Below are 13463 nucleotides of genomic sequence, written 5' to 3'. Positions count from 1 at the left end.
CGTAAAGCACCCAATTTGAATAACCAGCTTCAGAGAGACAATTAGATCCTCCAGTGATGTGCGTTAGCAGATGTTCCCAACCTCTCCCCCAGAAATTTTTTTGGCAAATCGACATTTCATTCATTTTGAACATTAAATTGTGATGGTTGCAGCTGTTATATACAGATGAAAAATTTTCTTACAGATATTTTCTTCAGATATTTACTGATAATTATCTTTTTGTCAAAAAAAATTACAGCAAAATTTTTCTATTTTTCTTACATAAACGTCACTAATCTTTTAAGCATAGTAGGTCATTTTTCTTGACAACTCAGGGGGATCCAACGGTGAGAATTTCTTGAGCCCACCGACAATTTGTCTGCAAAAATAATCAACATGTCATGAACGGTTATTTTTTTTCCTTTGTAAACGGTCCGTAACCGTTTAGCCCCCCAATCCTTCCCCTTGTTATTTAGTTCAAATTTGTTGAGTTCATATTCATAATCGCTGTAAAAGTCATATCTTTAAATTGATTTTTCATGACTTTCAATGCCAAACCTTTTTATTCATTATCATACATGAGTTTCATCGTGCCACACTTAACTTTGATAGTAAATGCGGGTATAAACCACACCTTTGTAAGCTATTATTTAACAAGCATACAAGCTTATAGAAGAACATACAGCAAAATCAACTCTTGAAAACCAGTCGTTGTCTCTGAAAGCGGATCAGACTAAAGAAAAGATAACAAATTTTGGCGCATCCTCGGTTTTAAAACCGAACCATCGACTCACAATACAGAGACAACTTAAAATTTCTGACTTGTAGTTTTTCACTAAAACTTTAAAAAATCCCACCACCTAGCTGAATTAAACGTGCTATAGATTTTTCCATCTGATATTTTAGCACTTCAAATTTCTAGACTGTCAGGCTTTCTAAGTAAGTTACAGTTCGATGACCTTCCCCCTGCATCGTTCATTGCACTCCGAACATTATGATGCAATCCGCTCAATGCAGTTCTCTAGTCCATGCGGCTAGAGGTCCCACATTTGCTAATAAGATTGACTGGGGCCTGAGCGGGTGAGGCTGCGGGTTCTCTTTTGAACCAACGCATAGGCTGACGACGGGGATAGTCGAACATATAAATAGGTAGCAAAGCCTGATCTTTCTTAGATTATAGCACGTTCTAGTTCAGCTAAAACTCTCTGACCCTAAGTCTAGCGAAAGAGCATTTAAAATTTCAGGGTTTGATTAAGCCCTTCTTACATTCAAACAGATACTCTAGCTGATTCTGATTTACAGTTTTGCGCCTGCTGACACGCAAGTGCAAAAGTTTTTGTTTCTAGGCACAAAATTTTCTAAAAGGTAAAACAGTATCCTCCCCTGGTTAGGGTGTTTCTCTGCGACCGTGATCAGACAAAACCCTCCCCACAGCGCAAAGCGTGCATAAAATAATTTAATAAAAAAACAGCATTCAAGCAAGATTTGGTAAAACATAAGACAACCAAACCATTATTAGCTGTCCACAACAGCAGTATAAATAGCATTCGAGTTATTTTTAGATACAAAAAAAAACGATTAATAAGCGTTCAAACAACATTTTAAGTGCTAACTAAAAGTGCAGTGACTCATAACACTCATAGTGCAATAATTTTTTTTGTGAATGTCATCGTGCAACCATAAACAAAGTAACCATTAACCAATGAGAAAAGCCAGAACCATGTCAAGCAAAACCAAAACAAAGTCAACCTCCAAGGCTCAACTCATGCAACTCTTGAAGTTCAAAGGCATTGAGTGGGAAGCTGCACAAGACCTACTCGACGAACAAATGCAACAAACAGAAGCAGCAACAGACCTCCAAGAGCTCGTTGACGAACTTCGACAGCAAAAAGCGGAGCTTGATCGCATGTGTAACGAACTCATAGAACAGCAGTTGACACAAGAAGAGTTCGACACTGTTGCTGCAGAGTCTGCACGGAGAAATTGCAAATGGCTGAAAACCAAACAAAAAGTCAGATTGCTTCATGGTTCAAACCATCAAAAGTTCATCTATTCCGACACCTCCTCGGAAGAGCCCAACAAAATACGCAGCAAGGTGGTTGTTTCAGGAAGCAGACGTAAACAACCAAGCGGAATGAGACGTAAAACGCCAATGCAAAATGCAGGTGAAAACGCTGAGAGCTGGGATGAGGTGTTCAGTTCTGATGACCATGATGGTGTACCGTTCAAAAACAGTCATCGTGATCTTCAAAAAGAAAGAACAAGTGTAGAAAAATACAATGCTCAGCAACAGAAACCAAAAGAGAACAGTGCGATACAGGAGCATCGCAGCTTCAGTGAAGATGCGAAACAGGTTCAGAGTTGCCCGATTGTTGATGTGAATGTTCCAAATCAAGGTTTTGCTACCCTCAATATTTCTACCGATCAACCATCAGACACTGTGTACTGGAATTCCGGTACAGCAACCGGATTTCAACATCAAGCAATGCCTGACAATTTCACTCAAACTTTTGCAGACAATCACTATCCCCGGCATCAGCAGCAGTCACGTCATTTGCTCGGTAGTCAATTGGATCACTCATTCCCAGAGACAAACAAAATGGTGAACGCTCCCAACGGAGAGACCAACCGTCACTTCAATTTCATGCCACAACAGTTTTCTGAGCAACAGTTCCAACAACGACCCCACAGTTCTGAATGGACCAACCATCAAGTGATGATGCGTTCAGTCTACCAAAGATTAGTCTTGACCATTTCTCAGGCGATCCTTTGATGTGACATCAATGGTACAGCTTTTTCAAGTCAACCATTCACGACAATCCAGCTCTTTCAACTGTTCAGAAAATGACATACTTGCAAAACTCGGTAACTCACAAAGCAAAAGAATTCATCGGTGGATACTCTTACAACGGAGACTTCTATGAGGAGGCCCTTCAGGAACTTATCAGAAAGTTTGGAAAGCCGCAGCATGTTGTGAGTGCGTACCTCACACAACTTGAACAATGGCCTAGGACCAGAATGGATGATCCCAGCAGCTTTGTAAGTTTTGCGTCCTTCCTCAGACGTTTGGTACAGACCTTTCGACTTCACCATTTTGAATCGGACCTGAAGGCTTCTGCGGTAGTTAAAGTTGCCAAGGAGAAGTTGACAACACCAATGACGATTCGCTGGAATCAACATGTAAGGAGCATGAGAATAGAGCAGCCAAATCTGGCTGACTTTGCAGATTGGATAAGCACATATGCAGAGGCTTGCGAGGATGTCTCTCCACAAAGACCACAAAGGACAGACCGGGTTGAACGGCCTTACCAGGGCCAGAAACACTCCAACATAGTTCTTCAAGCCAGCTCAAATTGTCAACTATGCTCTGGGGATCACAACCTTGGTCGCTGCAAGGAATACCTGAGCAAGTCTGTAGCTGACCGTCAGCAATTGGTGAGGCATCACAACTTGTGTGTCAATTGCTTGAAGAGACATGAGGGTGGATTTTGTAAATCAAAGATTCGATGTCTTGTAGACAGATGCAATGGGTTTCATCATTCAACTCTCCATCGAGACGACTTCAGGACTTTGCAGAGAAGTGATTTCCAAGCAACGAGTAAAGGGGGATTTCAATCCAGGAATAACCCGGTGCAGTCAAACTACGGTAGAAACTTCAACCATACAGCGTCTCAGCTTTCGTCAACAACCAGTAACACGCCAAATACCAACAACAGAAAGGGATACAATCAAAACAGTTTCAACCCTCGTAATCCAAGCTATGGAAACAACAACTCGCATCAAACTGCCAATCAGCAGCACATCAATCCCCAGCAAACTAATGACAGAAGTAACACTCACTTTCAATCAGTGACTAGCAACGAACTGAATGATGATTCATCAAAACTTCCACGGGTGCAAAACCACACTTGTAGCAGAAATCGGGAACCCACATGGGTCAGAGCTTTTATTCAACTACAGGCAATACCAGTCACGCTCTTCTACAAAGACTTCAACATAGAGACCTATGCACTTTTGGACAGTGGGAGTGATAATACACAGATCACACAAAACATTGCTGATGCTCTTCGGATTAGAGTCCCCAAAGATATAGAACTTCCTCTAGCTTCGCTACATGGGGAGCACACAGTTACAACAGCTGATGTCATGATTGGAATTGGTTCACTTCACAGCTCAAAACTGGTGACAAGTCTTCCTGTGTACGCAACCTCCATTGAGCAGTTCCAGATGCCAATTGTCCCCGCAGAAATGTTGAATAGACTTTGTAGAGACCATGATCATTTGGCAGAAATCAACTTCCCACAAATTCGTGACAACAAAATTGGAATACTCATAGGGGCAGATGCTTTTCAGGCTACTGTTCCAAGACATTTCACTACCTGCAAACCAGGAACACCCTACGGAGTCAACACACTGTTAGGATGGACTTTGACAGGCCCTGTGCCTCAAGAGTACTTTCAACCAAACCATAGAGGAAGCAGCAACCACAACATAACTCTTTTCAACCATCTCAAGCGAGGTAGTGACGACCCGGACGAAAATCTTCTACATCTTTTTTGGACCTTTGAAGGTGTCAACTTTAGTCAGGGTTCTACGAAGGGACACAATGAAGAAGACCAGAAGGCAATAAAGACTTTGGCAGAGACCACACATCACAACGGGGAAAGATATGAGATTGGACTCCCTTGGCGAGAAAACGTCACGCTACCCAACAACTACTTCATGGCAAGGGTTCAGTGGCAAGCCCTGCAGAAGCGATTAGAGAGAGACAACCAACTGAAACAGAGATATATGACCACTATCTTTGATGATATGGATAAGGGATACATAGCAGCTGTAACGAACCAGGATGCAAAGAACATTTGGTACCTACCGCATCATCCCGCCATCAACAAGCAAAAACCAGACAAGATAAGACGAGTGACAAATGCAGCCTCAAAATACAAAGGGGTTTCTTTGAACGATGCACTGCTAACGGGACCGGACCTTTTGTGCAATCTACATGGACTTCTTCTACGGTTTCGTCAGTACAAGGTTGCAGTAACAGCAGACATAGAGGCTATGTTCATGCAAGTTGGAATCAGAGAAGAAGACCAAGATGCTCTCCGTTTTTTGTGGAGCGACAATGATCAGGAGAGGACATCCAAATACCAACGACTCATTTTTGGAGCAACATGTTCTCCTGCCTGAGCAATTTTTGTTCTTTAAAAGTGCGCCAATGATAACAGACAAGAACATCCAAAATATTTGACTCAATCACAAAACAATTCTACATGGATGACTTCATTCAAACATTCTCAACAGAGGAAGAGGCAGCAAATACAGCGACTGAGCTGAAACATGTTCTCAAAACAGGGGGATTCAACCTCACCAAGTTTCTCAGCAATAACCCTGCTGTGCTGGAAAAGATTCCAGAGGAAGACAGAATTGGAGTTCTAAAGTTACAAAGGATACTTGGTCAAACATGGAACCCTGAATCCGATCAACTTCTTTTTGCGAAACCCAAACTGAGCTATGGAAGAGAGAATATAACACAGAGAAAGCTTCTCTCAATGGCTGCTTCTTTGTTTGATCCCATTGGAATAATCTCGCCTTTTGCAATTCGACTGAGATGCATCTTGCAAAAAGTCGTCAAACAAGGACACAATTGGGACCAGCTACTATCAAATAAACATTACGACGAAATTCAGCAATGGATGGAAGACTTCGAGAATATGCCTTCAATTCAAATCCCCAGATGTCTAGTTCCCAACGTCGATGGAACTCACGAGTTGCACACCTTCACAGACGCTTCACTTTCAGCAGTATCAGCAGTGGTGTACCTGAGGACAATCTGCGCTGACGGCTCAATAGCTACCCACTACGTCATCAGCAAGTCCAAGGTGGCACTAATCAAACAGATGAGCATTCCCAAATTGGAGCTCGAAGCAGCTACACTGGGAGCAGAACTAGCAGGCTTCTGTGAGACCGAGATGACAATAGATGTGAAGAGCAAAAAATTTTGGACCGACAGCACAGCAGTACTCAGCTGGATCAAATCAAAGGATCGACAGAAGAGGTACATCGCAAATAGGCTCAACAAAATTGCTGAGAACTCAAACAAAGACGACTGGCGACACGTACCAGGAAAAATGAAGCCGGCTGATCATGGTACCAGAGGTCTAGCTCCATGCGATCTTCAAAAATTGTGGATAACAGCAACTTCTTTCCTGATCAAACCTGGGAGCGATTGGACATTCTCCGGTGACAAAACAGCTCAAACATACGCCACTCAAGTTGATGTCAAGACCAGTGAAAAACCGTTGGTAGATCCAAACAGATTTTCAAATTGGCCTAGACTCCTTGGCACAATTAGAACAGTGTTTCGAGCAGTGCGCGTACTGAAGAGGTTGATCAAACGCGACGTACCTTGCGACTTGGACGACTTCGCGGCTGACGAAAACAAGGCTCGGAGCTTTCTCTTGAGGATATCTCAGTCCACACACTTCAAGGACACAGTTTCTCGACTTCAAAGTGGACTACCCCTAGACAAGAAGGACAAACTATTACCATATACACCCTTTCTGGATAGCGACGGACTACTTAGGGTTGAGGGACGAATTCAAAAATCTGGATTGCCTTTTCAGAGCAAACATCCGGTGATACTCCACAGCAAGTGCAGAGTTGCCAAACTGCTTATTGAGAAAGCACATCATGACTGCGGGCATCATGGAATTGAACATGTTCGTGCACATATCCAAGCAACGTTCATGATAGTTGGAATCCGCAGAGCTCTAAGAACTTTAGGGAAGTACTGCTTCATCTGCAGACGCTGGCGAGCAGACAATGTCAGACCGAAGATGGCTCCTCTACCAAAATTTCGCTTTCTTTCCGGAGCACTCCAAACTCTATCCATTTGTGAATACTGGAATGGACATGTTCGGTCCCTTTCACATTGAAAAATCCAGAACCCAGACAGAACTCAATTATGTCTGCATGTTTACATGCTTGGTCACACGAGCAGTACACTTGGAAGTTTGTGAGGACCTCTCTACTGACTGTCTACTACTGGCTATTCGACGTTTTGTATCCAGACGAGGATACCCTGATGTCATTGTTTCGGACAACGGGAAAAACTTTGTTGGAGCTAACCAGGAAATGAAACTCAATTTTCAGGAAAACTACAAACCAGACAACAATTACATACGTCTCCAGCTGGCCCAACAGAACATCCAGTGGACATTCAACCCACCTCTGGCACCGCACTTCGGAGGGGTTTGGGAACGACTTATCCAGTCGGCTAAACGAAGCCTACTTGTTGTCCTCGGAAGCCGCCGACTAAACTTTTCAGTCTTTCATACAGTCGTAGCGGAGGCAGAAGGAATTCTTAATTCACGCCCACTGACGCATGTTGGGAGCACTTTGACTGACGAGGAACCATTAACACCGAATCATTTCCTGATGAGAAGACGCCATTTCTGTCTAAAACCTCTGGCAAACAACAGAACCCGGTTTTCAATTAAAGACTTCAAGGAGTCACAGACCCTTTTGGACCACTATTGGTCTCGTCTTCTCAAAGAATTTGTACCGGAACTTAACAGACGGACAAAATGGCAGCAGGCCAACGCTGAGCTCAAGGAAGACGATGTTGTTTGGCTCTACAAAGATTTTACACCCCGAGGAATTTGGCCCATTGGTCGGATCGTCAAAGCACATGTGAGTAGAGATGGAGTGGCAAGAAGCTTCGACATCAAGACCAGTACTGGCATGGTGCAACGTCCCGCAGTGAGATTGGGCAAGGTGTTTGAAACTGACTATGATTCTTCTTCTTCGTTGGCCGCGGAGGGGGAATGAATACTCCTTCAATCATGTCAAATTGATGCATAAAACTCACTTAAGCGGAAACTTTTGAGGCAGTAAATTTGAATTTCTGATGTCAATTATTTTGTTCTTTTCTGATAGATTTATTTGCTGAGTTTTGTTGTTGCTTGCCGGAGTGTAAACGGTCCGTAACCGTTTAGCCCCCCAATCCTTCCCCTTGTTATTTAGTTCAAATTTGTTGAGTTCATATTCATAATCGCTGTAAAAGTCATATCTTTAACTTTGATTTTTCATGACTTTCAATGCCAAACCTTTTTATTCATTATCATACATGAGTTTCATCGTGCCACACTTAACTTTGATAGTAAATGCGGGTATAAACCACACCTTTGTAAGCTATTATTTAACAAGCATACAAGCTTATAGAAGAACATACAGCAAAATAAACTCTTGAAAACCAGTCGTTGTCTCTGAAAGCGGATCAGACTAAAGAAAAGATAACATCCTTACTGCAACTTCATATTGGTGAGGTGTTTCGTAATTACGCGAATTGAATCCTACAGTTCGTTATATTTTGGCGTGGCTAACGTGTTCGTGTTGAAAGTTTAGCGATTTTAGAACTCGGTGCCCGTGTGATATTTTTTGTAACGCCTACTTTAACTACATTGACATTTCTGAAATTGTTTCACTTAATGTGAATCAAATTGGGATTGTTGTTCCGGGCCAGTTCACTTTAGTTTATTTTTGATATATTGAGATTATCGTTTGCCCAAAAACTTATTATGCAATATTTTAGATCATTGTGTTTTCTAACGCAACGATAGCAAGGCCAGTTTTCGTCTCATCGTTGAGCGGTGCCATGAAAAAGGACTCGGATTTTATTTTGGATCTGTCCTTTAGAAATACTTTTTGCATTTTTTCCTCCCAATTACAAGAAAGCCATTTTTCAGTTAAAGGTTCAAATAATAAGAGGTCATCTAAGTTTCCAATAGAGTCCAATGAACTAATTTTGTGTTTTATGGGTAAACCTCTCGATATTTGTGGCTCCGACAAACTTTTCTTTTTTATTGAATTCTTGAGATTTGTCAGCATTTAATGTTCGCTTTGTAGTCTTATTACTGAGTCTAATTATTCAAGTCTCTAATTCGGTATCTACATAGCTATTTTTCAGAAATTTTCTAATGCTTTCAGTTGATATATAATGCTTTTTGGTAATGTAATTCGATAAGTATCCAATATTCATCATTTATTTTTGATATACTTATTTTTTGGTCAAATTGTTTACTGTTTTAAAGGAGAAACAACTGGAGCAGGGCGGTTTCAATTTTGTGAAACTCTAAAGTTGAAAAATTTTTCGGATTATAATGGCGCGCTTTAGTTTTTTGAAATACTTTGTCTTTTTATGTTAGTTACAGACCAGAATGATTTCTAATCAAACGTAGAACGGAAAATTACGTGCATTAACATAACTTACATTTTCAGCGAAAATGAAACCATTTTTGTTCTTATTGTGGAATTGTTGTCGTTGGAGTGTAAATCCGCGCTGTATTTTTTTAAAAATACATTTGCTTTTTGTATTTGCTAGTTACGGAATAGAATGATTTCAAATCCAACTGAAATTTGTAATAGGACAATGCAAATGAAGGGCATTGAACATAATATACACGATAACTTCAGTGGAATTCAGTGAGTTTTTTTACTTTTGATAACTAATTGCTTCCATGGCTTTAAGTTAAATTGTTTTCAAAAAGTGTAAACTTTGCATCTTTTCTTTTCTCTTTTTTTTCTATCATCTCGTTAATTATTCTCAATAAAGACAATTCTCAATGAAGACATCTTCTCTGCTAAAATTGAAGTTGATTGGTTTAATTTTATTTTTCTGTGATGCTTTTTTGGCTTTATTTAGTTTTTTCAAAAAAAATTGATAGACGTCGGAGTTTTGGTCGTAATGCTTGTTTTATTTGATTTTGTTGTTTGTCGTCTCTTACGCTCCTTATTGGCAGTTTTCATGGGCCCTCTAATGAGTTTTAGTTTCTTTTTTAAGGTGGTTTCAGCTTGAGCGGCTTTTTGAATGGATAGAACATTTATTTTTGCACAATATGTCATTTGAATGTTTTCTATCTCTTCCTCATTTGGTGCACATTTATGTCAAAAATGTGGTTGAGCTGGATCGGGACTTTATGTGGAAAAACACATTTCGGAGTCTCTTTTATTTAAGATATGAATGTTTAGCCACAGCCCTGTTCATTAGACTGCGAGCGCCCATGCTCGGCTGGTAGAATTTTTTGCTCCGACCACAACTTTAGTGGGGAGGGAGGAACTATATACTCTAATGTGTTTTTGTTCAGATAATTTCGACCGATCGATATGTTCAATGTAGAGAGTTGGTAGTGCGATCAGTAAAAAGCTTGTACATCCTAGAATTTGGAATTGAAAGGATTTTTTCGAATTTCGTTTTTTACAGGGGGTTATTGAGTTTTAAGTTTTGTGATTATTCGACAGTTTTTGTTCGCATTTTCAGTTATTTTTGCTTATTAAGTTTGGCACAATTTTGATATATTTTATAATTGAAAGTTTTCAACATTGGTGTATTTTTTAACCTTTAGAGATGGAAGAGTGTTGCAGAATTGTTTCATCGGAGTTTCTTCAGCTAAAAATGTTGATAAAATTTTCAATATTCGACTTTCGAATTATACAAAATGCATTGTTTTTTAACTAATTCAAATCTTTCAATCAACAATTTATCTAATTCGCAAACATTTAGGCGGTTTTTTGGGCAGGCGGCAAGATCGGGTAAAGGTTTGATATTATCATGGATTCCTACAATCAGAGAATGTTATTTTTCATTTTGGTGCTGCCTTTTCTCAAAATATTTTGCATTTGTTTTTTAATGTTAATTATTGACATTTTTTGTTCACGGTTCCATTAATAACAGCTCAATATTCCAGAAGAATGAGGCCGATTGTAGATCTAATTTTTGAGAGAACCTACTGGTTTTTATGGCTTTGAAGAAGAGTTTGCGTAAACCTTAACTGAGTTCTTGTTTTCCTTTCAATTGTTTTTCTTTTGCAGTCTGATTACTAAGTCTAACCATTCGAAATTCCAAGTAGCTTGTTCAAAAATTGTAAGTGAACCTGTACCATGCATTCGGTGGTTACCTAATGTCTTTTATGTCATAGATTGTTTTTGTTTTCAGGAAATTTTAGTGATTTTTTGAACTTGTCAATTTTTTATGTTTCTCTGAACTTTTATCTTATTCTGTGTAAATACAGGTCAAACTTTCTTTCCTATAAAATACAAATGATTTTCGGCGGATTTTTTAAGCGAACGGTTTCTTGGTTTTGGTACTACGAGTTTTCAATCAAAAATATTGTGTTTTTTGTGCATTATTACTCATATTTGCTGTTGCTTTTGTTTCTTTGGTAAATAGTCAGATTACCTATCAACCTAATTGAAAAAAGCCTGAAAAAATTTGTATTTGAACATATTATTGTCTTCATAACATGTGGTTTTAGGGGCTGCGACACCGTTCTGTTGCAGAATTTGGTAGAGTTTTTTATTTTTGCTCACTATTTGTTTGCGAAATTTAGATACTTTTCAATTTTTGTGTTTTTTTGCTGTCTTTTTAGATAGTCGGTTTACAAAATGACTTTTGTGTTCAAAGGAGACGCAATTGAAGATTTAGTTTTCTCGCAGTTAGTATTTTATAAATTTGATGGCTTCAGCATTGTGGTTTTGTAAATTTGTTGGAAATTTTTTTAGATCAGCTTGTTTTTAATGTTATTTATTAGTCTTATGACTTAGTCTCACTAATAACAGGCTAATTTAGTTTTCGAAGAAATTGCAAGATAGAGTTTCTACTCTTTTAGTCCAAAGCTTATTTTGGCGATGAATTTTGAAAATATTTGTTTTAAAAAAAGACAATAGATTTCTGAGATTTGCCGATCTTATTTCTGCTAACTTTTAGATTAGAAACTCTATTGAAAAGTCCTATCCTTTATCTATTGATCTGAAATTTGGTCTTTATAACAGTTTTAGTTTCCTCAAATGGTCTTTATTCTTGGTACAAACAGTTTTCATAAAGCATTGGTGATTTTTGTATATTCGCCCATTTTTGTAGGTTTTTTTGTTTTCTTTTCACATTATCACAATAATGGGTTGCCATCTGGTCATTTGAAAAAAAACGCAATCAAAACTCATTAATGTTTTTAGTGAACAGCTTAATGTTTAATTGGCTGGGACATCGTTTTCGTGCAATTTCTTTTTATGCAAATTTTCGTGGTAATTTTTTCGTGCAAATTGTTTTGACTGTATTTGTCGTTCCTTTTGTAGTCGTGGCATATTCTGGATAATGAAATGTCTCAATTGCTCCCCATTGTTGTATTAAAGAATCTCGCAATGATTTTTTTGTTGCATAATGTTTCTAATCAGTTTGCCATTAATTCTTTTCAAAAAAAGGAACATTTTTTTAACTTTGCCCTTTTGATCATTTCTTGTCGACTTGTTACGAAGTTAACTTGAGGAAAAGTCCCATATTTTTCATGATGAAGTACAGATTAATCTTTTTTAGTATACGAGTTATCTGATGCCATTTTGATTTGGTTAAAAAATGGTTATAAATGGTTTTCAAAAAATGGACAACGAATTTTGGTCTTAATTAATATTTGTAATTATTTGCTTTTTATCGCTGTCTTTTCTGGTCGCCATATTTATGGCAGTCACAGGTCTCATTGGCCCTCTAAGGTAGATTGTTTTATTCAATTAGTAGTTTGTTGAACGATATGTTGATATGTTAATTTCTTTTCATCTCTTCCTCATTTCGAAGACAATTAACTGAAAAATAAAGATGAACGGGGTCGGAACTTTATGTGCAAACGCACATTACCGAGCCTCCTAATTGAATAAATAATATGGTTATGGTATTGAGACCGCGTTCTGGTATCATAGTATTTAAATATGTTCACGAGGCACGCACGGTGTCAACTGTTTGATATCTTCACTGTTATAAATTAAAGTTGCTCAAACCATTAGTAATAAATTCATTTGTAACAATATTTTAGATATCAAACCTTTTCGTTACAATTGTTGAATTGGAATAGGAGTGCGAGGCTAGTTGTTTTATCGATTCAAGGAGTATTGATTCTTTACAAATTTGTTTAGCTGAAGCAAGTTTTTTCATGACTTGAACTTTGACTTCCTTCTCTTCGAACATAGATTTCTGTTATTAAATGTTGACTTATGTTTGCTTAGTTTTTAATGTAGTTTTTCTAATGTATAGTAATGTATAGAAATTGCTAGCCGCTTGAATAAGAATTTAAATTGATGATGAAAAAATATGGTAAACAATTGCTGTTTCCTACATTGTTTTGGCTGAGCATTTGAATTATTTGGCCTTTTATTATTGCTTTTTTGGGAGGTACTGACTGTTGAGAATAATAATGGGTGAGCTGTAAATGTTCAAGGCACTAACTTATGGAAATATCAACGGCTTAAGTTCGAGATAATAATTAAAAAGTAAGTGCCTTTTCTGTTTGGCATCTTTGTGATGAGTTTAGTTTCTTTGCGATGAGTTTAACTTCTGTGTAATTTTCTCACCTAGCACAGTCGCGCTGACTCTTGCTCCAGTAACTCTCTTCCACATAATTGTTGACGGTCATTTTGCTTTTCTGGTCTTTGGCGTTCAG

At 38.5% G+C, this 13463-nt stretch overlaps 2 protein-coding genes across 12 annotated transcripts in view; both read left to right on the top strand.

Moving 5' to 3' along the window:
- The window catches only part of LOC142344760 (kinesin-like protein KIF2A), a 127684-nt gene that overhangs the window by 12472 nt on the left and 101749 nt on the right, over window positions 1–13463 (top strand). The gene's annotated exons all lie outside the window — the stretch shown is intronic.
- LOC142344759 (uncharacterized) overlaps window positions 1–13463 on the top strand; it is a 94923-nt gene that overhangs the window by 77544 nt on the left and 3916 nt on the right. The window lies entirely within an intron of this gene.

Source organism: Convolutriloba macropyga, chromosome 8, assembly GCF_964194025.1.
Source record: "Convolutriloba macropyga chromosome 8, txConMacr16.3, whole genome shotgun sequence".
In the NCBI taxonomy this organism is placed as follows: Eukaryota; Metazoa; Xenacoelomorpha; order Acoela; family Convolutidae; genus Convolutriloba; species Convolutriloba macropyga.
Note: the sequence above shows the minus strand (reverse complement) of the source record. Positions and strands in the feature narration are given on the sequence as shown.